The 25,426-nt window shown below is 48.0% G+C and overlaps 1 long non-coding RNA gene across 1 annotated transcript in view; it reads left to right on the forward strand.

Annotated features, from left to right (window-relative positions):
• Window positions 1-25,426, forward strand: part of LOC143960112 (uncharacterized) — a 49,235-nt gene that overhangs the window by 18,260 nt on the left and 5,549 nt on the right. The window contains exon 3 of the long non-coding RNA XR_013270264.1: window positions 14,950-15,099. This is a non-coding gene — a long non-coding RNA (uncharacterized LOC143960112). The remainder of the gene's footprint in view (window positions 1-14,949; window positions 15,100-25,426) is intronic.

Below are 25,426 nucleotides of genomic sequence, written 5' to 3' on the forward strand. Positions count from 1 at the left end.
GGATGGGTGGTTGGAGGCAAGGATACAGTGAAACTAATGAGGTTGTGATCAGAGAGAGGAAAGTGGGTGTTTGTGAGGTTGCCAGGGTTGCAGAGATGGGAGAATACAAGGTCAAGGGTATTGCCATTGGAGTGAGTGGAAGTATGTGTCCATTGTGTTAGGTCAAAAGATGAGGTTAAGTTGAGGTTTAGCTGTAGCTGGGCTGTTAACATTGACAGGAATATTAAAGTCGCCAAGAATGATGGTGGGTATTTAAGAGGAGAGAAAGTAGGGTAGCCAGGCAGCAAAGTCATCAAGAAAGCGCAACACCGGTCCAGGAGGCTGATAAATTGCTGCAATTCTTAGAGAAATAGGAGAAAACAGACAAATGCAGTGCATCTCGAAAAGAAGAGAGGGAGAGATGGGAAGGACTTGGTAGGTGTATTGTGGGGGTAGAAGGAATCCAACTCCACCTCCTTTCTGTCCATTGGGTCTGGGGGAGTGAGTCCAATGGAGACCACCATGAGAGAGGGCAGCAGGAGAAGCTAAGTCCAAATTTTGAAGCCAGGTTTCAGTTATGGCGAGTATGTTAAAGCCATGAGAGATGAAGAGGTCATGTACAGATGTTAGTTTGTTACAGATGGAGCGGGCATTCCAAAGGGCGCATGAGATAGGTGGGCTGCTTTGAGCAAGCAGGGGGATAGAAACTAAATTAAGTGGATTGTGGTGGTTGCCGGAGGGGTATTGGAGATGCGGCTTGCAGTTTGAGAATGGTGGCCCAGGATTAGGAGAAATGTCACCTGAGACTAGGAGGAGGCGAAGGGTGAGGAATGCAAGATGGGAGTGAGATGTGCATGAGCGCATGTGTCTAGTGGCCTTGGAGTTTATGCCAGCATATGGCTGCAGGAGATGATGGGTACAGTAGTAGGGAGAGGGTAGGAGTGAGGGTGATATGTGCATGCTGCAGGGTAGAGAGGAGGGGTAGAGTAAGGAGAATTTGAGGATAGAAGACACTAATGTGAGAAGGAAGAGAATGAGGAGCATCGTACTAGAGTGGGAATCTGACTTGATACAAAATAAATAAGAAATGCTGGTTTGCTTGTCGTCTTGCAGAGTTCTTGTATCTTCATCCAGCTTTAGTTATCCTGCTTTAGTTAAACTGCGCCTGTGAAACTGCGCATCACTCGTGACAGAGCCACTCAGGAAAGAGCCATGATGTCTGCGCCACCCCATAGGCTGCTTTAAGTTTATAAGGAGAGTAAGCAGGCATGCATTTCTCTATTGGTCATCATGGGGTCTGATTTAAGACACCTGAATGTGGGAGAGAAGATGGCCAATACCAGACACAGGCTAGGGTCGTAAAGCTAATTACTTCTCTTGATCCCTCAAGCCAAAATGGGGTTTAGAATCTATCACCAGTAATGTTGCTATTGTAGTGTGGTTGTTATACAACTAGCATTAAATATAGAAGTTTAAAGAGATGACAGCAGAAGACATTTACCAAATATGTTACAGCAATGTCAGTTCAGCAGAGTAGTGTACAGATGGATAAGACATTTACCAAATATGTTACGTGCCGTGTTGCTAGGACACGGCACCACCCTGATCTCTGTAAAGAGCCATGGCTCTTTACCCATATAATCAGCTGTGTCCAATCACAGCCGGTCACATAAAAACATGGAGATGCCAGTAATCAGCTCTCATTGCTTCACACTACAGAGTGTGGAGCAAGGAGAGCCGACCTGCAGCATTTTTTTTTTTTTTCACTGGGGACACCAGTACATGTAATCAGAGCACTGATCATCAGTGCCCTGATTACTGTAAAGCACCATCAATGCCCACCAGTGGCAGCAATCGGTGCCCACCAGTGCCAGTAATCAATGCCCATTAGTGATGGCAGTTAGTGCTCGATATCATTTCTGCCCATCAGTGACACCTATTAGTGCCCATAAGCGTGGCATATTAGTGTCACCTCATCAGTCAGCCTATTGGTGACCATCAGTGTCGCCTCATCAGCGCACATTAGTGAAGGACAAAATTTACTGGCAGAAACGAAGTAATTGTTTTTTTTTTTTTTTTTTTTTTTTTGTAAAAAAAATAATAAAACCCAGCAGTGATTAAATACCACCAAAAGAAAGCTCTATTTTGTGTGAAGAAAATGAAAACAATTTCACATTACAGTGTAGCATGTCATTCAAAGTGCGACAGCGCTGAAAAATGGCCTGGGCAGGAAGTGGGAGGAAATGCCCTGTAGGCAAGTGGTTAATGGCTGTGTGAGTTATTTTGAGGGGACACTGTTATACAAGCTGTACACTCAATACTTTACATTGTAGCAAAGGGGTTTATTTACGAAAGGCAAATCCAATTTGCACTGCAAGTGCACTTTGAAGTAAAGTTGCTGTAGATCCGAGGGGGACATGCAAGGAAAATAAAATGCCTCATCTTAGCTTGCACATGATTGGATGATAAAATCAGCAGAGCTTCACCTCATTTCTGATCTACCCCTTGGATTTAGAGCGAATGCACTTCCAAGTACACTTGCAGTGCAAAATGTATTTACCTTTCGTAAATAACCCCCAAAGTATAATTTCCCAAGTGTTCTTCCAGGACAGCCCTTGAGAGATGGAGCTCCTCCCATCGACACAGGAAACACATTGCCACAGTTCAAAAGGCGGTCCCTCAGGTCCCTGGTCAGTCATTTGTGTTTCCTCCGTCGGAGGAACATGTTGCCAGGAACCTGGAGGCCCCTCTCAGGGGCTGCCTGAGAACCTGCAAGCCTAAGGGACCGGGTCCTGGTTTATGGCTGCAGTTTGGGTCCATACCTTTTTTCTTTGGCTCGGGTACCGTCCAGCTGAACCGGAGCAGACCCGTTACCCTCCTCCTTCCAGTGCCGAGGTGGCCAGGGGCAGGATGACGCTGGTTTCCCCCAGGAGTGGTGAGTGGAACCTTCCATCTTCCCTCCTCGTTGCAGGGGGTCGGAGACGCCGAGCGTTCACTTCCGGCGGAACCGCGTCATCTCTGTGTGCCGAGACTTCCGGTTCCGGGTCTCTAGGGTACAAGGGGGAGAGGGAGAGCCAGCGCTGTGCCTGTAAAGCCCGACCAGCGTCCAGCAATACCGGACTAGCGGCGGGATCCGGAGCGCCAGAGGGGGACTATGGAGACTATTCCCCAGGACACTCCGGCGGAGACAGGCACCAGCCAATCCCAGGTAGGCTGCCGGGCATGCTATTACTCTGGTGGAGCGGTGGTGTTTGTAGGATGGGTTCTGTAGTGCCCTACGGTGGTGGTTACTCACAGTCTAGGTTGTGTGCAGTTAGTGGTGATTCTAAGGAGGGACAGGGGGCTGGCGCTAAAAATCCTTTGTCTTCTTATTTTCAGGTTAAAGAGATACCAAAGGAAGACAAGGCAGGCCGCAAAAAGTGCCCTAATTGTGGGAATAGGTTGTCCTCTGGCTCTAACAAAGCCCTATGCAAGCAATGCATTACAAACCTGCTTAAATCTGAGACAGATTCCCCTTTGGCAAAATTTTTGGGCTCCTTTAAAGAGGAAATGGCGTCGACCTTTAAGTCCCTCAGAGTTAATAACTGACGTGGGGTCAGCTGCGGCTGCCTCCACGAGTAAAACAACTGCAGTCTCCTCCTCACCATGCTTTACAACACCCAGCTCAGGGGAGCCCCGTATGTTCAGGGAGCCTAGCCCCACGTTGATTAGCCCCGATTCCTCTGACACTGATTCCGATCAGGAAGAGGATCAAGCAACATCCAAAGCCTCAAAGTATAGATTGTCTCTTGAGGAAGTAGATGAGCTAATGGGGGCTATCTATGACACGCTGGAAATTGAGGAGGAAGAAACTCAGTTATCCAGACATGATATGATGTATGAGGCTCTGGGAAAAAAGAAAGCAAGGGTTTTCCCTATACATAAGGTGCTTTCTGACCTTGTCCTTAAGGAGTGGTCGGAACCAGATAAAAAGGTTTTCTTTCCTAAATCCCTTAAGAGAAGGTTCCCTTTTGATGAGAGCCCAGAGGCGGTCTGGAATAAAAATCCTAAACTAGACGCCCCTCTGTCCAAAATCTCAAAACAAGCTGATCTGGCCTTTGAGGATATGGGCCATCTGAAAGATCCCATGGACAGGAGAACAGACATTGTCTTAAAGAGGGCCTGGGATGCCTCTATGGCAGGCTTAAAACCAGCTCTAGCTGACGCGAATGGCGGCGGACGTGTAGCTGAGGAGCTCCAGCCGTTCACGGAGCTATCCACCGCCATCCACCCACCACCGCACGCAATCTACCTCAGAAACTGCCCTACCTGGTCCGCACAGTGCCGCCGCTGAGATCTGGGCACTCATCTCCCAGCGCTGAGGCTCCCAGCCGCCCGGACCTGCCGCTGAACCCTCCGTCGGCCGCCGCCATCTTGGGCCTCCGGGATCGCCTGAAGACGCTGGAGCCACGCCGGCTGGAGAGGTAAGGGGCTGCCATCGGTCCCCTCCTGTCATCTCCCCCCTCGCCCGGGTCTCATTTGGGGCAGTTTCGGACTTCCGCGGCCCTCAGGGAGCCCGCGGCCGGCTCCGGCCTAGTGCGGCCTACTGAGGCCTAAGGATCCCCGGGGTTTCCTACTGCTGCTGCCCCGGACGGTGCTCCACGGCCGTTCCGGCCTATAATTGCGGCCGCGGTTTGCCTCCTTGCGCTGGCCTGATTACCTTCCCACCCCCCCCCCCCCCTCACGGAGACTTGCTTTCTCAACATCTACCTGCGGTCCTCCACCCACGTTTGTTTGTAACACCCAGCCTGCTCTCCTGGCCCACTATTTCAGGCAGACATCCTTGCTACAAGCATCCCCTGCAGCCTTATACTCCCTCTGATTACAGACTCTGCTCTGGCTATCAATGTGTACTCATTCACCTTAATGCAGCAGGGGCCTGACAACTTCACATTGCTTTTGCCTGGCTGGCCTTTCAATCCTCTCAGATACTGAACCAAAATACCTCCCAGAATTACTACGGTGGCTTTCATCTTGAACTATCTCATGATTGCAACCGCATGACCGCATCTTACCGCATGCAAGCTCCTCCTAAATGATCTAGACTTTCACTTATAGGGGCCTGACCTGACATATGGAGAGGTAGGTCGAACCTACTCTCAGCTCCCGGCTCCCCCGGCTCCACGGCCCTCATTTCGGACAGTAAACCGGACCAACCATTGCTCCATGGGGAAAGACAAGCTCAAAGCACACAAGGGCGGCAACGGCCGTCACCCAGGGGGGGACCTGGATGATTATTTTGGCCACGGCAGGTTGTCCTCACAGCATCGATCGGCATCTAAAGGGACGCCGGCCCCTCCATCCCCGGCACGCTCTGAATCAGCCCTGCAATCTCAGGTGCATCCTCACAGCCAGCTATCACACTCTGAGGACTCTGCCCTCTCCCCCAGGCTTACCAGAAGCCGCTCTAATGCCTCCCTGGGATCGGGAGATGGATGGGACATGGAATCTCAGATCAGATCCCTGCACAGTTACATGAGATCTCTGCCTACTAAAGTTGACTTTGAACGCTGTGTGCATAGGATCGAGGAAACGTATCGGAAAGAGATCTCTGATCTGAGAAAAGATGTGGGGGTACGCTTTGATGATGTGGATGCAACAGTAGATGGCCTGCGGGACACTGTACAATCGCATGATCGGATCCTTAATACTCACACTGTCCTACTCCAGCAGCTCTCATACCAACAAGACGACCTCGAAAACCGCAGTCGCCGCAACAACATACGTATACGGGGGATTCCCGAGTCGGTTGACCCCAAGAATCTACCTGCCGCTGTGACGGCTATCTTTAACCAAATACTTCAACGCCCCAAAGATGACCCGATTGAACTGGATCGGGTGCACCGCACGTCGGGTCCCCGCACCCCTGATCCCTCCTTCGTCCGTGACACTCTGTGCCGTGTCCATTTCTACAAAATAAAGGAGGACATTATGAGGGCCGCCAGCACTCAACAGTCGATTCTATTCAACGAAACACCTGTCATGCTTCTTCCTGATCTCTCCCGCCAAACACTAGCAATGCGGAAATCTCTGAGACCCCTCACGCAACTCCTGCAAGCGAGGCAGATCAAGTACCAATGGCGTTTTCCGTTCCATCTTCGAGTGCACCACGCGGGTAAAACCGCCATATTTCGTACATTGGGGGACTTGCCTACATTTCTCAGTACGCTTGAACTGCCTCAAGTCGCGTTGCCCGATTGGCCGTTTGCTCCGACCACCCCTGGTCTACCCTACACCCCGCAATGGCAGAAGCAGGGTCGCAGGCGCACTCCTCGATCTCCGCTACCTCAGGACCCCAACGACTGACCTGATCCTGTAGGCCCACCCGGGCCTTTTTTCTCTCTCCACCTCTGGGGTCCTCCCCTGTGATATGCTTGGACCCGAACGGGTCGAATAGCTTTGCTGCTAATTAACCCTTTTGTTTCCAGGTTTTTTTTTTTTGTATGTTTCTTATGCCCTCTGTTGCTGTGCATCCCCCCCATATCCTCACAGTTGGGGTGCTCTGTTATGCCTTTTTTGTCCGTTCATGGATTGATCTCAGGACTTGTCCCTGCACTCCACTATCTGCTGCAGCCCCCCCTGGGCTGCCCTTGCCATACTTAACAGTTGTTGCTATGTCTGGTCTGCCCCCTCCCTGGGGCCTGTTCAATATTCTTTCCCCTATGCCTCATAGATGTCTCTATTTCATGCCGGTTTACTAACGCTTTTACTGATGACCGCTAAGATAAATTTCGTTGTTATGTTATTTGGTTTACTTTTTAGGTCGCAACTGAATCCGGTTTACCCGTGGGGCCGGGGTTCTGGGAGCTGCCCGGCTCGGTGATTCTGCTTCACGCCCTTCACCCCCCTACTCACAATGGTTTCACAGTGTTAATCCTCAGGCCAAATCTAAGGGGGTATCTGTTGCCTTTCATAAATTTTTTAACCCGGAGGTTCTAGATTCTCTCATAGATGACTCGGGTCGCTATGTGTTTCTGAAACTGAAACTAAATGATTTTCTTTTCACAGTGGCTAACATCTACGTGCCGAACGTGGGCCAGGCTCGGTTCCTCTCCTCGGTCCTCACCAGACTATCCTCCTTTGGAGGGTCAGCTTTCATTATTGGCGGTGATCTCAATGTTGCCCTCTCCCCATCCGCAGACACATCCTCGGGTAAGTCTTGCATTCCTTATTCCACCTTGACACGCATTAAATCACTTTTACATTCATCCCATCTGGTGGATGCCTGGCGAATCCAGCATCCCACGGAAAGGGATTACAGTTACTTCTCAATTGCACACAACTCCTACAGTAGACTGGACCACTTTCTCATATCACAATCACTACTAGACACGCCTCTCCAAACGTCAATCGGTAACTTTCTGTGGTCCGACCATGCCCCTGTCTACCTGACTCTGGTCCGCCCCCCTGCTACCCGCCGGGGAGCGAGCTGGAGACTTAACGACAATCTGCTGCGGGACACCGTGTGTATGGCGGATGTCTCTAAAGCCATTAAAGACTTTATAGGTGACCATTCCGCTGACACTACCTCCCCTATGAACCAATGGGACACACTCAAATGTGTGCTCCGGGGTACCCTTATACAACACGGTTCCCGCCTTAAAAAGGCCCGAGCCCACGACATTTGCAGACTCCTTACTACCATTGCGGACCTCGAACCCCTTCACAAAAAGGATTTGGATCCTGCTGTTTTTGTTCAGCTTTCCAACGCCCGCAGGGACCTACTCCAGCTCCTAGACGCGCACTCCCTGATTGCCAGGGATAAAGCGCGGAACCATTTCTACTCACTGGCAAATAAATGTGGTAAGCATCTGGCTAGGATTATCCATCCTAGACCCCCGCGACATTCTATCCCCTTCATTGTTCAATCGGACCATACCAAAACATCTAACACCTCTGGGATATCTGCATCCTTCAGGCAATACTACTCACAGCTTTATAACCTTCCGCATGCAACCCCTCCAGATAGGTCCCCCCCCCGTTTTCTGACCCCATGCAAGCTTATATTTTGGAGACCGCCCTACCTACTGTTGACAATGTAGACGCGACGGCCTTAGATGAGCCCCTAATTACCTCTGAATTTTTACAGGATATCAAAGCCCTTAAAGTGGGAAAATGTCCGGGCCCTGACGGCTTTACACCCCGGTTTTACAAAACCTTTGCCCCCCAACTTGCACCCCTTCTGACAAAAGCCTTTAATTCGGTAGACAGCTCTAACCTCCCCTCCAAAGACTCTCTTTATCTGCTAACATCTCTATTATCCCTAAACCGGGCAAGGACCCATCCCAATGCAGTAGCTACCGGCCCATCTCCCTGCTCAACATAGATATTAAGCTATTCGCAAAAGTTCTAGCTACCCGTCTGTCCCCTCTACTGCCTAAAATTATTCATAATGACCAAGTGGGGTTTGTCCCTGGCAGGGAGGCAAGGGACAACACCACCAAGACGATACATCTTATATCCCTGATCCAGCGTAAAAACCTGAGAGCTTGCATCTTATCTTTCGACGCTGAGAAGGCCTTCGATAGGGTCAGTTGGCGGTTTCTACAGCTGTCTCTAGAACAACTTGGCCTCGGAGCTCCCTTCGTCTCTAAAGTTATGTCCCTATATTCACGACCCTCAGCCGCGGTCCTGGTCAACGATACCACGTCAGCCTCCTTTGACATTGCAAACGGCACCCGATAGGGCTGCCCCCTGTCCCCCCTCTTTGTCATCATCATTGAACATTTGGCCTGTGCCATACGACAAAACCCCTCCATCCTCGGTATTCAAACTCCGTCTGCACATCACAAACTCTCCCTGTACGCTGATGACCTCCTTGTGTATATCCAGAATCCACACATCTCCCTACCATCCCTACTCAGAGAATTTCAACGTTTCGGTATCCATAGTAACTTTAAGATCAACATCTCTAAGACAGAAGCCCTCAACATATCCCTTACCCCCTCCATGATGTCCCTTCTAAAGTCCAACTTTTCATTTAAATGGCAGACCAAGGGGATCTCTTACCTAGGGGTCATTATACCCTCCAACCTAGCTGATTTGTTTTCCCTGAATTATATTCCCCTGCTTAACCGTATACGGAAGGACCTTGAGGAGTGGGGGGGATCTCCTTTGCCCTGGTTCGGAAGGATTAATATCCTAAAGATGGACGCTCTACCCAAGTTCCTGTATTTATTTCAAACGATCCCCATCCACGTCCCCAAATCATTTTTTATCTCCCTACGCTCGCTAGCTATCAGATTCATGTGGAACAGAGGCATCCCCAGAGTTAAATTTTAAACTGCTTACACTCCCAAAGTCTATGGGGGGAACGGGCCTCCCTGACTTTGAGACCTACCATACAGCTGCTCATGTGTCCCGCATCATAGAATGGTTCCCCCGTCCTCCTTGCAAGGCCTCGGTGTCCGTTGAACAGGACCTCTCTCCTGTAGATCTCCGGGCTCTTCTATGGGGATACAAACAAGACTGCTCTCGTATGACCTCCTTATCCCCACTGACCTTGGCCTCCTTGAAGCTATGGTATATGACGGGGCTAAACACCAACCTTTCCTCTGATCCGGGCCACCTGACGTCCCTCTTTGACCATCCCGCCTTACCTCAAAGTATGGGGGCAGCCTCCCTAGGACCCTTTAAGCGTACGGAGTGGTCGCAAGCTTGCACATTTGTGCATCCTTCGCAGGGGACCCCGGTCCCCGTGGCAGACTCCGGAGATTGGCTCACGGCCCTACAGGTGTCCACGTTTACCAAACGCCTACACTCCTCCTCTCAAATACATCGCAAGTTTACCAATTTCGAGGAACTGTGCTCGCTCCCAGAAACTCCCAAACACCTACTATCCTCCTTATATAACCTACTGCAGGCTTTAGCACATGATCAACTCCCACATTACACTAGGCTGTGGTCTGCGGATTTGGGTGAAGACATCTCTGTGCCGGAATGGAAAACCTCTTTTCATTTCACACATAAATCTACCATCTCCTGCTACTCCCAAGAAAAGAACTATAAGCTATTGTCCAGATGGTACAGAGACCCTGCTACTTTACACAAGATTTTCCCGTCTACACCAGCCACCTGCTGGCGCTGTGAAGCATCGGTCGGAACTTATATACATGTCTGGTGGGACTGTGAGAGGATCCGCCCCTTCTGGACACAGGTTTTTGAATGTTATAATCTCTTAGCTGATGCTCCGGTTCCTATCTCCCCGAAAATCGCATTACTCTTCATACTGCCCGGGTCTATTAAATCGCAGAGACAGAGATTGCTCCGCTTTTTTATGTCCTCTGCTAGACAACTGATACCTGCTTACTGGAAGACGACAGATACTCCCCCATTGTCGCGGTGGGTATCGATTATGAATGACACCATGAGAATGGAGGAGATGTTGGCACTGGACAATGACACTTACACCAAATTTATATCTCAATGGTCGATCTGGCTCCGCTTCTCCTCCTCTGACGCCTTAAAGACCCAAATCTTGAATGCGTAAGGCCATTGTGGGCTCTCTCTTCCCTGCCCCCTTCCCCATACCCCTTCCCCCTCCCCCCCTTACCTCCCCTCTCCTCTCCTCTTGCTATCTAGCTTTCCCTTCTACCACTTTGTTCCTCTCTCTTTTCTCCTCTCTCTCTCTTTTTATCTTCTTTATGTTATTAATTAAATTTTGCCTCATGTAGTAACCCATGAGTATTTTTCACTACTGTGGCCTCATGGATCGGAGAGCAGGCCGACTTCCCTACTCTCCAAGCTCCCCATCAGGGACCGGCTGTGGCTGATAGTCTATAGCCGGCTCCCCGTAAATGTACTCCTGTTACTGTTCCTGCTTGCATTTGCCTCATGATGGTTACTGTTTTATTGTTTTTACTTGAAATGTTTCAATAAAAAATATTTTCAACACTAAAACCAGCTCTAGCCACTTCTTGTGTAGCTAGAAACCTGGAGTTCTGGTTATCACAACTACAGGAACATTTAAAAGCAGGCACTCCTAGGGGGGAGCTTCTGAAATCCTTCCCTATGCTTTTTAAGGCCACCAGTTTCATCTCTGACGCCTCCACGGACTCCGTAAAATTTACGGCCAAGTCAGCAGCACTTTCAGTGGCAGCTAGGAGGTCAATATGGATGAAAACTTGGGGGGGGACACGGCGTCTAAAACCCGCCTGTGCAGCGTCCCTTTTACAGGAGACTTAGTCTTCGGGCCTGAATTAGACTCCGCCTTAGAAAGGACGGCGGATAAAAAGAAAACCTTTCCCGCAAAAAAGAAAAATTTTCAAAGAAAATTTTTTCGTCCCTTTAAGGAACCCTCTAAATCGGAGAAGAGTTCAACCCCCAAAAAACATTGGTCGGGACATGAAGGTAAAGGGGGGCATACTGTTTAGCCGCCCCAATCAGGATCCCAAACCCCAGTGACGTCAGGGTTCCTGTGGGAGGAAGATTAAGCAAATTTCTTCCACAATGGGAACCTCGAACGAGTTTGTCTTAAACATAATAAAAAGGGGTCATGCGCTGGAATTCCACAGCAGCCCTCCTTCCAAATTTCTGGTGACAAAGCTTCCAAGTCACTCAGAAAAGGCCAGGGCCTTACCTTTACTGGTAGGGGAAATGGTGGATCAAGAGGTATTGACACCAGTCCCTATTCAGGAACAAGGAGACGGTTTTTACTCGCACATTTTTGTGGTAAAAAAGCCGTCAGGGAGATTCAGACTAATTATGAACCTCCGACCATTGAATCGCTCCATCCGTTACAAGAGATTTCGGATGGAGTCTATTTATTCCATAAAGAATCTCCTGCAGAAAGAGATATTTATGGCGACCCTGGATCTAAGGGATGCTTATCTGCATATTCCAATAAGGGAGGAATGCCAGAAATTCCTTCGGATGGCAGTGCAGATAGACACAAAGGTTTACCACTTTCAGTGCAGAGCGCTCCCCTTCGGTCTATCATCCTCCCCGAGAATCTTTACCAAGGTTCTCGGAGAGGCCTTAGTTCCACTGAGGCTTCAATCAGTCTCAATTATCCCCTATCTAGACGATCTGCTCCTAACAGCACACTCAGAGTCGTCTTTCTCAGGATCTGGAATTGACTCAACTCAACCTGAGTCGATTAGGGGGGATTGTCAGTCAGGAGAAATCCAAGACAACCCCAACACAGGAGATCCTGTATCTGGGTTACTGGATCAAGTCTGTAGATCAGAAAATTATACTGCCGGAAGAAAAGATTTTGAATCTGTGGCAGAGAATATCTTTTCTTCAATGCAGCCCCAAATGTACGGTGAGGGAAGTAATGTCGGTCTTGGGTCTTATGACGGCAGCCATTCCAGCCGTACAATGGGCCAGGTTCCACCAAAGAGACCTTCAGGGTTTTCTGTTAGAACAATTAAGAGGCAGAGATCTGGAGGAGGTGGTATCGATCCCCTCAAGGATAAAACGCTCCCTCTGGTGGTGGAAGGACAGGGAGAACCTAAACAAAGGGGTTCATTGGGTCCTTCCTATCACTTCAACACTAACAACGGATGCGAGCAGTTGGGGCTGGGGAGCCCACCTCGGCTCAAGCTGGGTCCAGGACAAGTGGACCCCGGAAGAGAAATGTTTCTCTTCCAATTGGAAAGAGCTAACAGCAATCCTGAGAGCTGTTCTAGCTTTTCACCCCACAATACAGGGTCACCATCTACAGGTCCGTTCAGACAATACGACGGCTGTAGCATACATAAACAAACAAGGAGGTACCAAAAGTCCTCGTTTGATGTTGGTAGCCAGACGCATTTTCCAGTGGGCAGAAGCCAATCTGGAATCTATTTCTGCAGTTCACCTGAAAGGGGAACTGAACAACACGGCGGACTTCTTGAGTCGACAAAAGATTTCGAACCAAGAATGGTCCTTACACCCAGAGGCATTCAATCTCATAACAACTCACTGGGGAAAACCAGAGGTAGACCTTTTTGCGAACAAAAAGAATGCAAAAGTTCCAAATTTTTTCTCGCTAAACCCAGGAGATCAGCCCCTGGCTGTAGATGCCTTGCAAACTCCATGGACTTTCAGTCTGGCGTATGTATTTCCCCCTCTTCATCTCATTCCGAGGGTCCTAGCAAGATTCCTCAAGGAGAAAACCTGTTTGATTCTAGTAGCACCTTTTTGGCCCAAGAGACCATGGTTCACAACGTTGCTACAATTGACAGATTGTCCGCCTCTAAGGCTTCCCTACAGACAGGACCTCCTGTCGCAGGGACCTCTTTACCATCCACAGGTCGCCACACTGAAGCTTTCAGCGTGGTTACTGAAGAGGAAATCTTAAAGAGTAAGGGCCTGACAGATGAGGTAATTGCGACCTTACTACAGAGTCGCAAACCAGTCACGAGGGCTATTTACAAAAAAGTCTGGAAAAAATTTAATAGCTGGCTGAATAGCCGTGACATAAATACGGCTAATATTCTACAGTTTTTACAGGAAGGCGTAAACAAGGGTTTAACCCTAAGTACTATTAAGGTACAGATAGCTGCCTTAAGTGTGTACCTAGATGAACGCTTACAGGAAAATCCTTTTGTCGCTAGATTCTGTAAGGCAGTCGCTAGACGCAAGCCAGTCAGAATCACCAAAGTCCCATCCTGGGATTTAGCAGTTGTACTAAAAGCTTTCTTGGGGTCACCCTTTGAGCCTATCTCAGAGGCCTCCTTAAGGCTTATTACATTTAAGACAGTACTCCTGGTGGCAATCACTTCAGCCCGTAGGGTCAGTGAAATACAAGCCCTTTCCATCAGGGAACCTTTTCTACAGATCCTAGAAGACAGAGTCATACTAAAGACAGACCCTGGGTTCTTACCAAAGGTAGCATCTAGCTTCCATAGGTCCCAAGATATTGTCCTCCCTTCATTTTGTCAAAATGCAGCAAATGAGAAAGAGGAACGTTTTCATTTATTGGATGTGAGGAGGTGTATTCTAGAATACCTTAAAGTAACAAATCCATTCAGAATCTCAGACTCCCTTTTTGTCCTTTTTTCCGGACAGCGTAGGGGACAGAAAGCTTCAAAAGTAACCATAGCTAGATGGATTAGGCTAGCTATAGCAGAGGGGTATAAGGCCTTGAATAGAGATCCTCCTGAGGGTGTTAAAGCTCACTCCACAAGAGCGTTGTCTGCATCCTGGGCAGAAAGAGCTGGTGCCACCCCGGAGCAGGTATGTAAAGCAGCCACATGGTCAAGCTTTTCCACCTTTACAAGGCATTACCGACTGGACTTAATGTCTAGTCAGGATCAGGCCTTTGGGAGGAAAGTCCTCCAGGCCGTGGTCCCCCCCTAATCTGGTAAGTACTTGGGGATCCTCTCAAGGGCTGTCCTGGAAGAACACTTGGGAAAACTGGAGTTAGTACTTACCGGTAACTCCTTTTCCGGTGGTCTTCCAGGACAGCACGATCCCACCCTTTATTTGATTATAGTGATGTACTAATGTTTATTACCTGTTATGGTTTATATGTTTTTCAGTTCCATCCTTCGGTTCTTGGTGAATGACTGACCAGGGACCTGAGGGACCGCCTTTTGAACTGTGGCAATGTGTTTCCTGTGTCGATGGGAGGAGCTCCATCTCTCAAGGGCTGTCCTGGAAGACCACCGGAAAAGGAGTTACCGGTAAGTACTAACTCCAGTTTTCTTCAGTTTTTTCACATGAAAAGATATAATAAAATATTTCCAAAAATGTGAGGAGTGTACACACTTTTGTGAGATACTGTATGTGTGTATACAGTATATTTTATAGAGCTGTAAAAAATTGTTCTAACTTCTGCGATTATTTCTTTTTTTTCAATAAACTATTGTTAAAGACAAAGGTAAAAATGTATTTTTCATTTTAAATGTTGCTGTTAACATAATTACAACTAAAATAGTGTGTTTGTGTTTTTTTTTTTTTTTTTTTTTTTTTTTTTTTTTTCTTCCCCCTGATGTGTTACAGATGTGAGAACAAAGCCCCTGGGGTGACAGTCATCATGAGTGAGGTGGTTTGTAGGTGAAACCCCTGTAGAAATAATATTGGGTGACATCACCGCTGAAACGACTGATGCTATAGTCATCCCAAACAATGCAAGACTGAACCAAGACTTTGGTAAGTAGTTCCAGAAATTACTAAACCCATTGACCCTGAAATTATAACCACTGATTAGCCATTAATTAATAGCTTAAAGCAGAGTTCCACGCAGAAATGAACTTCCACAGATCTGATTCCTTTCCCCCCTCCGGTGCCACATTTCAGGGAGGAAGGAGGAGCCGATACCTGTCAAAACCAGGTATCTGCCCCCACTTCTGGGGAAAGATCTCGGCAATCTTCACAATATCCGCCCCCTGCTGCCTTCTGGGAGATACACAGTAGGAAATGGGCCGTGATGCCCCAAGGCTTCACTTCCTGTTTTCCCTTAGTAAGGATTCCAGCGCCTGCTCCCATAGCTGAGGGAGGGGTTGGATTCGGGGTGCCGACATCGCGGGCTCCCTGGACAGGTAAGTGTCCATATATTAAAAGTCAGCAGCTACAGTATTTGTAGCTGCTGGATTATTTATTTATTTTTCATCCAGGCAGAACTCTGCTTTAAAGCGGAACTTTACTCGTAACAACTTGATCAAAGATAATGTTCTTAAGCAACGAACATACCTTCTATGCAATTTTGCTGAAGCCCAGAGCCCCTGATCAGCAATAAATTATAAAGCAGAACTAAACCCATCGATTTCGTTCTTTCTTTCAAAACGGTTACATTCCTGGAATGCCAGGATTGCTAACTGTCACATTTGCTGTTTATTGTCAAACCATCAAATGTCTGGTGTATAACTGGTCACTGGTGCAGCACCATGGCGGTTGCACATCAAACAGAAGCAGCTTCCTTGGCTGTAAAGGATCGGAGGGTTTCATTTTGCGTTTGAGTGGGGTACACATTATAAGAAAATCGGATGAACGATCCTCCAATTTCTCTTGTTTTACAGCAAATCGGAACCAATAAAGGAAAATTCTCGTACGACAAAGGCTTTTTTTGTTGTTCATTGTTTCTGATCATGCACAGTCTTTCTTTTCTCATTTTTCTTGTATGAAATTGTACAAAAATGGAACACATTAAACTAAACAAAAACTGTTCTGTTCCTGTATATGAAAAATTTTGGAACTTGTCCCTTTGGAAATTTTCATTCAGAAGGTTGGATTTGGCTGTAAAAGTAATGTACCCACTATATGAAAATTGATTTTCTTATAGTGTGTATGAGCCTTAAAGCTGTCAGCAGATCGGCCTCTGCAAACTCAGCCGTGTCTAAATGCCTTAAAATATAGAGCAACTGAGCATGTGCAGAGCAGGGTGAGACAGTGGGGTTGATATGCTTAAGGAAAGCAGACTGTGCATTTGCTCCAGAGTATAGTAAATGAGCAGAAGCTCTCCTGGCTTCTATCATCCAATCATGTGCAAGCAAAAAAAAGCTTTTTTATTTTTTTGTTTTTTTTTCCCTTGCATGTGATGGGGTATTTTTTTGCAAAGTTAAGCTTTACCTTTTTTACTAAGCTCTGGAGCAACAGCAAAGTGCACAGTCAAATAGACTTTTAGTAAATCAACCTCCTTTTTTTTGTTTTGTTTTGTTTTGTTTTACATAACTATACCTGCACGAGGGACCACCCCGAAAGGGAAGTCCGGAGCGAAAAATGAGACGGCAGGGAAATGGTAGCGTAGGTCTGGGCATGACAAGGTGCCCAGTTGCGCCCACGGGGGAGGGTAGGAGGAGCTAGGGGGAGTGGGCGAGCAGCACTATTTAAGAAGGGGCGGAGCTGAGCGGGAGACAGCCGGGAAAAAGTAGCTAGCGAGAAGGCGGTTTTCCCACCCACCCTCCCTTTGTGTTATTGTTCATTTTATTTTTTATGTTGTCTTTCCAGGTTCATTTGCAGACGGTCTTCATGACAGCTGGGGGGGTTGGCAGTGTTTGTTGGTCAGTGACGGTAGTGGTAATGGATGTGGCAAAAGGGGGGGTGGGTTCATCGGTAGTATGGCCCCTCCGGTATATTCATCAAATGGTTGATGAATACTGGTTTGGTTGCACTGCGGGGAAAAGGGGGATGTCTCCGAGCGGTACAGCTGGAGGCCTATGATGGTTGGTAAAGGTCCCGCAGTGTACTGGTGATATATATATTCGGTGAAAGAGGAGATGGCTATGTCACTGACCAATAAAATGGGGTTGAAACGGTGCTTGTTTATGGTTGTAATTACCTTGTTTTTATATTAAAGTTAGTTTGGAGTTTTATACGTTATTTGGTTAATAAAGGCTGTTATGGCCATTATACTCCATGAGAACGGTGTGGTCTCTTATTCAAAGAAAAGGTGGTAAAAGGGGTATGAAGGGGCTGTAACAGTTAAAGGAGAGTATATCTGGGTTGCCCTGGTAATGGATCTAGTACAGGGGTCTCAAACTGCCGGCCCTCCAGCTGTTGCAAAACTACAAGTCACCTCATGCCTCTGCATGTGGGAGTCATGCTTGTAGCTGTCAGCCTTGCAATGCCTCATGGGACTTGGTAGTTTTGCAACATCTGGAGGGCCGCCAGCTAGCAGGACTTCATTTTCTGACTAAAGTTCCACTTTAAACCAAAACTCTCAAATTATCTATTTAAATAGTCTTTAACTAAAATACTATCAACTGAAACAGTAATAAACATTAACGCATGCTGAGTATTATTTAACCACTTGCCGCATGTACATTTACGGCGGCAGAATGGCACGGCTGGGCAAATGGGCATACAGGTACGTCCCTTTTGAATTTGCCTCCATGTGGTCACGTGCGTGTCCCGCTGGCGGCGCGCGCACAACCCTGCCGGGAGCTCTGCGAGTAGGATCGTGGGTCCCGTGGACTCTATGTCCGTTGGAATACCCCCGATTGCCTCACGGAGAGGAAGAATGGGGAGATGCTAATGTAAATGAGCATCTGACTAGTGACACTGTCACTGGTCACCGCTCCCTGTGATCGGGAGCATGATCATTGATGTGTCACGCACAGCCCCTCCCCCTAACAGTTAGATCACTCCCAGGACACACTTAACCCCTTCCTAAGTGGTTAACCCCTTCACTGCCAGTGTCATTTTTACAGTAATCAGTGCAATTTTATAGCACTGATCGCTGTAAAAATGACCATGGTCCCACAAATGTGTCAAAATTGTCCGATGTATACACCATAATGTTGCAGTCCCAATAAAAATCGCAGATCGCCACCATTACTAGTAAAAAAAAATAATAATAAAAATGCCATAACACTAACCCCTATTGTGTAGACTAAACTTTTGCGCAAACGATCAAATACTTTTTTTTTTTTTTTTTTTTTTTTTTTTTTTACCAAATATATGTAGAAGAATACGTATCGGCCTAAACTGAGGGGGAAAAAAATCGTTTATAATTATTTATTTTTTTTGGGGGGGGGGGGGGGATATTTATAATAATTTCAAAATTGTCACTCTATTTTTGTTTATAGCGCAAAAAAAAAAACGCAGAGGTGATCAAATACCACCAAAAGAAAGCTCTTTGTGGGGAAAAAAGGACATCAATTTTGTCTGGGAGCCACGTCGCACTACCGCACAATTAGTAATAATCAGTTAAAGCGACGCAGTGCCAACTTGCAAAATGTGCTCTGGTCTTTGGCCAGCAAAATGGTCCAGGGCTTAAGTGGTTAAGCAATACCATAGATTGATATCTAAAAACAATTGAAAGACTGTCAATTTATTTAAACTTTTCTTGAAATTTGTAGGAGATCATTCCTTTAAGTCAATGTTCCCAATTAAAATTGGACTCGGTCTGCTCAAGACTGATTTTTCCTGTTTTGGTAAATGTTGGAGAACTAAAGCATTTAACGGCTTCTTATATTTCTCGGGGCTGTTAGGGCTAATTTACAGGAGCTGCTGCGTTACAATGCAGTGCCTGGTGTGCTGCACGGTGGATCACTGCAATGCCAATCTCTTCTAACTTTTTTTTTTTTTTTTTTAAACTAAACTTTCTTGAAATGTCACACAGTGACATTTAACCTCTTGAGATCCGTGCTATAGCCGAATGAAGGCTACAGCGCGGACCTCTTTTACCGGGACTACGTCTGTTGACATCGTCCCGTGCATGAGTGGCCTGCGAGTCTGAGACTCGCCTGATCACGGATCCGAGCAAGGGGTCGATCCCGACCCCCCCCCCCCCCCCTTACCACGTGATCAGCTGTCAGCCAATGACAGCTGATCATGTGACAAAACGGAGCAAGTAATCGGCTATTTTTCCTCCTCGTGCTGACAGCGCAAGGAGAGAAAAAAAAGCCGATCTTTTTTTAAGATTTTTTAATCTTCAGGCAACCTTCTGTGAGCAGCAGCCCCCCATCCCCCCCCCGTCACCTCTTAGGCCGCGTACACATGGTCGGATTTTCCAACGGAAAATGTTCGATGTGAGCTTGTCTGCAGAAAGTCCGACCGTGTGTATGCTCCATCCGACATTTGTTGTCGGACTTGCCAACAAAAAATGTTGGCTAGCAGGTTCTCAAATTTTCCGCCAACAAAATGTTGTTTTCGGAAAGTCTGATCGTATGTACAAAAGTTCACGCATGCTCGGAATCAAGCAGGAGCCGCACTGGCTATTGAACTTTTCTCGGGTTGTTGTCAGTCCGATTGTGTATACGCGGCATAATACTTACTTGAGCAGCATGGATGCAGCAATATGCATGAAAGCCTAAGCTCTCTGGGGACTCTCCCTCCTTATTGGCTGAGACAGCAGCGGGAGCTATTGGCCGCCTCTATGAGAGAGAGAGAGAGAGAGAGAATCAGCTCTGTGGGTGAATGGACACAGAGCAGTGGCTTGGGAGCGAGTATGTTTGGGTGCCTCCAGAGCAAGCCATTTGCTCTGGGGAGCACTTGGCAGGAGGGAGGGGCGAGGAGCACTGCCGGGGGACCCCAGAGGAAGAGGTTCGGGGTTGCTCTGTGCAAAATCATTGCACAGAGCAGGTAAGTATGACATGTTTGTTTTAAAAAAATAAAAATAAAAAAAAGCACTTGCCTTTAATATCCCTTTAGGTTCAGTTGGCTGCCAAGCAGTGCATCAGTGGCTTGGCTTGCACTGTGCTGCGTTACAAAAAAATGCGGTCTGACTTTTGTTTTCAGCACACGCTGCCAGTATACCACCACAACTCAGTGGTGTGAACCGAGCACATAGGAGACAAGGTTTTCTCAAATCGCCTTTCAGGACAACCCCGGAGAGAGTAGCTCCACCTTGCAATCAGGAAACACATGCCCACTTTAAAAACACCTCCTCCTCCTCCATGGCTTCAGTTATTGTGTTTCCTCCTTGGAGGAAGCATGTGCCTGAACCAGGGAGAGCTACACTCTCTGCAGGGGAGTAAGGCTTACCTTTTGTTGCAGGTTGTTTCTCTTTGACCCCCAGCAGCATCTCCACGGGGAGAGGACTCCTGGAGCTCCTGGTCCCGCCATCTCACGGGAGTAAGGACCCTCGGAGTGCCGGCGTCGGGTGCCCGGTGTCCGCTTGTTAGCGCAGGGAGGGCTCTGTTGCTGGCGGAGGCCGCTGCAGGTCAGCGGCATGGCTCCGTTTTCGGCGCCGGGTCCCGGGCGGCGACGGCGTCGTTCACGGTGACGCGCGGGCGCTCTGAGGGGGCGTGGCGCCGTGGTTCAGCGCCTGGAACGCAGGGGTCATGGGGCGGGTCAGGTGACCGTGTGCTTCCGCTTCCGGCCGGCCTTGATGACGCGGCGGCCGGGAAAATTTAAAATGAGAGCTGTTTGTAAAATAGCTGCCTCACTCAAACGATGGAAGAGTGCAAGCCAGCTATGGCGGAGACAGGCGCCCCCAGCACCGGTCCAGCCCAGGTACGTAAGGTGCACTGGCACCCTCTGCTTTACTGTGGGTATGTCTTTGTTTGTTCCCCCCTCTTGGGGGCCTGTCGCTGCAGGTCAGAGGTGGACTTCGCTCTGACCTTTTGCAGCCTAGTTCTGGGGTCTCACTAGTAGGTCTGTTTGGTGGTGGGTCTCTGCACTGGCTTGGTGTTAAGCAACTGGTTGTTGAGAGCTTTTAGTGAATTAAACCTGTATGTCGTTTCAGGAAAAATCACTAGGAAAAGCTAGACCAGGTCAGAGAAAATGTCCTTCCTGCAAAACCCCCCTCAGAGATTCATGGCAGAAGGCAATGTGCAGAAATTGTATCAGAGAATTGGTGGAGGAGGAAACATCTCAACAATATAAGGATTTGTTTTCTTCGGTTAAAGAGCTGACAAACTCTTTGAGTTCAGTCAAGTCCATCCTGATACAAAACCCTCCCGCACAGACCGAGCCTCAGAACTTACCGCCCAGCCCCAGGGCGTCGTCATCCAGACAGGTGGAAACTGAAGAGTCTGGAGACGAAGGGGGTAGTACTCTCATCTCCTTCAGGGATTCTGAGGAGGAGGAAGAGGAAGAAGATAGCAGGGGCTCCAAATTCAAGCTATCACTAGAGGAAGTAGATGATATTTTAAAAGCAATCTACACTACTCTAGAAATTCAGGAAGAAAGAGTACAACTGTCAGTTCATGACAAAATGTACCAGGGGTTGGACGAAACAAAACGGCGAGTTTTTCCTGTCCACAGGGTCCTCTCAGACTCAGTGAGAAAGGAGTGGAAGGACCCAGAAAAAGCCCCTTTCTTCTCTAAAGCTCTCAAAAGAAGGTTTCCCTTCGAAGATAAGGACTCAGAGGTTTGGAATAAGAAACCTAGAGTCGATGCAGCTTTCTCGCAGGTATCCAGACGAACGGATCTAGCCTTTGAAGATATGGGGATCCTTAAAGACCCAATGGACAAAAAAGCTGACTCCATCCTTAAAAAAGCTTGGGATGCCGCGTCAGTCAGTCTAAAACCAGCAATGGCAGCTACGGTGGTGGCCAGGAATCTGGAATGTTGGGTAGAGAAGCTGAAGAGCCATATTGAGGCGGGGACACCCCGCAAGGATCTCTTAGAGTCCTTTCCACTGATCCTGAATGCAGTCAAATACATGGCGGATGCATCAGCAGAATCAGTTAAACTGGCCGCTAGGTCTTCGGCTCTTGTAAATTCAGCCAGGAGAGCAGTTTGGCTGAAAACATGGTCTGGGGACACTGCCTCTAAGGTCAAGCTGTGTGGTCTTCCCTTCTCGGGTGACTTGCTCTTTGGTCCTGATTTAGAGTCTGTGCTGGATAGAACAGCCGATAAAAAGAAGGCTTTTCCAGTTAAGAAAAAGCAGATGGCTAAAAAGAATTTTCGTGCTTTTCAGCAGTCCCATAAAAAAGACCAGGAGCACAAGAGCAGATGGGGTTCACAGAAGGGCAAAGGCAGGGGTGGAGTCCTCTTTAGATCTCCCCCAGAGCAGTCCCCTAAGAACAAGTGACAATATCTCCCCAGTGGGGGGGAGACTGTCAGCTTTTCGCGAACAATGGGACAGGCTGTCTCCAAATCTGTTCGTGAAGAGCGTTGTCGATCAGGGGTACAGGTTGGAGTTTTCAGAACCACCCCCGAGCAGGTTTTATGTGACAACATTGCCAAGGGATCAGGAGAAGGCCTCTGCAATGAAGCTGTTGTTACAGGAGCTGATATAGCAAGAGGTTCTGATTCAAGTCCCAGTAAGCCAGCAGGGCGGGGGTTTTTATTCACATATTTTTCTGGTGAAAAAACCCTCAGGGAAGTACCGTCTAATCCTGAATCTGAAATTCCTGAACAGGTTCATTCGGTACAAACATTTCAGGATGGATACAATTTTCTCCATCACAAAGCTGTTGACCCCAGAATGCTTCATGGCATCCCTGGACCTAAGGGATGCCTACCTTCATATACCAATTCATCAGGCATCGCAGCAGTTCCTGCGCCTGGCATTGAAGGTAGGGAGTTCGGTATGGCACCTCCAATTCAGGGCTCTGCCGTTCGGACTCTCGTCCTCTCCCAGGGTCTTTACGAAGATTATGGCAGAGGCTTTGGAACCCCTGAAATTGAAGGGGATTCCAGTTGTTCCTTATCTGGACGACCTTTTGTTTTTTGCAGACTCCAGGGAGCAGGTCCTAGTCAATCTCCAGAGGGCCCAGTCTCACCTCGAGGGCCTGGGATGGCTTCTAAACCTAGAGAAGTCAATCCTGACCCCCTCACAGGAAATGAAATTTCTGGGGTATACATTAAATTCGATTCTCCAGAAAGTTTTCCTGCCGTTGGAAAAACAGGAAAAGTTACAGCTAGCTGTACAGCGGATACAGAGCAACCAGACAGTCTCAGTCAGGATGGCTATGGCAGTTCTGGGCCTGCTTACGGCAGCAATCCCGGCTGTTCAGTGGGCCAGGTTCCATTCCAGACCCCTTCAGAGGGAGGTTCTGTCAAGCTGGTCCCATCAGGATCCTTTGGAAAAACAGCTAAAAATTTCGTCAAAGACGAAAAGGGCTCTTTGGTGGTGGAGAGACCAGGCAAACCTCTCAAGGGGCCTGGTGTGGACCTTTCCTGTGGACAAGCGCCTTACTACAGACGCAAGTGCCTGGGGCTGGGGAGCCCATCTGGATGGTCAGACATCTCAGGGGGTCTGGTCCAAACAGGAAGCTCAAAGATCATCCAACTGGAGGGAGTTGAAGGCGATCTTTCTGGGTTTAGTGGCATTTCAGCAGAGTTTGAGAGGCCACCATGTTCAGGTGTTGTCAGACAACACAACAGCGGTTACCTACATTATGAAGCAAGGGGGAACCAGAAGCAGGAGCTTGATGGAGCTGGCCAATCTGTTGTTAGCCTGGGCAGAACAGAACACAGCCTCACTATCGGCAGTGCATCTGAAGGGCTCTCAGAATTTGTTTGCGGACCTCCTAAGCAGGCGCAAATTGCTAGAGGCAGAATGGAGTCTGAATCAGGAAGTGTTCCTGATGATCTCCGAGGCCTGGGGGGTTCCTCAGGTAGACCTTTTTGCCAGCCAGCAGAACTCAAAGGTGGACAGATTCTTTTCTCTTCACCGAGGAGATGCAGCAATAGGGTTGGATGCATTCGCTCACCCCTGGCATTACCAGCTGTGCTATGCCTTTCCCCCCTTTCCTCTAATTCCATTAGTACTGAGGAAATTCAGGGAAGAAAGGACAGACTTAATACTAGTCACTCCTTTTTGGCCAAAAAGACCCTGGTTCGCGGGTCTTCGAAACCTAGCCTCGAAGCCCCCATGGAGGTTACCACTCAGAAAAGATCTGTTATCCCAGGGGACAGTAAGTCATCCAGAAGTGGAACTCCTGCAGCTAACCGCCTGGTTTCTGAGGAGGACCTGTTAAAGGCTAAAGGTCTCTCAGATAAAGTAGTAAAGACCCTGCTGTCCAGTAGGAAGGCAGTTACACAGGCAATTTACATGAAGGTCTGGAAAAAGTTCAACTCCTGGTGCAGTTCTAGAGAACTCAAGGTCAAGAGCACGGTGTCCGTCTTGGAGTTTCTCCATGAAGGAATGGAGAAGGGTCTCGCAGCCAGTACCCTGAAGACTCAGGTGGCTGCCTTATCAGTTTTCTTTGAAAAGACTTTATCTAAAGAAACTTTAATTTCTAGATTTTTTAGGGCTCTTGCTCGAAATAGACCAGTAGCCCTTAAAGACTTTCCCAGTTGGGATTTGTCTACAGTTTTACAGGGTCTCTCGGGAGCACCGTTTGAACCCTTACAAGAAGCTTCTTTACAGAAGGTGGTTTTAAAAACAATCTTTTTGGTGGCCATCACCTCGGCCAGGAGAGTCAGCGAGCTCCAAGCTCTAGCTATTACAGAACCCTTCCTTAGAATTTATCAGGACAGGGTGGTACTGAGGACGGATCCAGCATTCCTACCGAAAGTATCCTCAACTTTCCATCGATCACAGGAAATCGTGTTACCTACATTCTCTGCAAGCCCAGCAAATGCAGGAGAGGAAGTTTTTCACACATTGGATGTGAGAAGGTGTCTTTTACAGTTTCTGAAAGTTACTAAAGAATTTAGAAAATCAAACGCCCTCTTTGTGATATTTTCTGGATCACGCAAGGGGGAGAAAGCTTCTAAAAGTACGCTGGGTAGGTGGCTTAAGTTGGCTATAACAGAAGCCTATAAAGCAAAAGGAGAAATACCTCCCTCAGGTATTGCTGCCCACTCTACTAGATCCACGGCAGTTTCCTGGGCTGAAAGGGCCGGTGCCACGCCTGAACAAATCTGCAAGGCTGCCACTTGGTCCAGTTATTCGACATTTCTCCGGCATTACCGGTTAGATCTACTGTCTGCAGCAGATCAGGCCTTCGGCAGGAAGGTACTGCAGGCAGTAGTCCCGCCCTAGGGTAAGTTTCTCGGTTATCCTCTCCGGGGTTGTCCTGAAAGGCGATTTGAGAAAGACTCAGTTAGACTTACCGGTGACGGTATTTCTAAGAGCCTTTCAGGACAACCGTTACTTCCCTCCCTAGGTTATGCTTAGTAAATGTATTAAGTTCTA

This window comes from Lithobates pipiens, unplaced genomic scaffold (genome assembly GCF_037356315.1).
Source record: "Lithobates pipiens isolate NorthernLeopardFrog02 unplaced genomic scaffold, aLitPip1_a1.2 Scaffold_8, whole genome shotgun sequence".
In the NCBI taxonomy this organism is placed as follows: domain Eukaryota; kingdom Metazoa; phylum Chordata; class Amphibia; order Anura; family Ranidae; genus Lithobates; species Lithobates pipiens.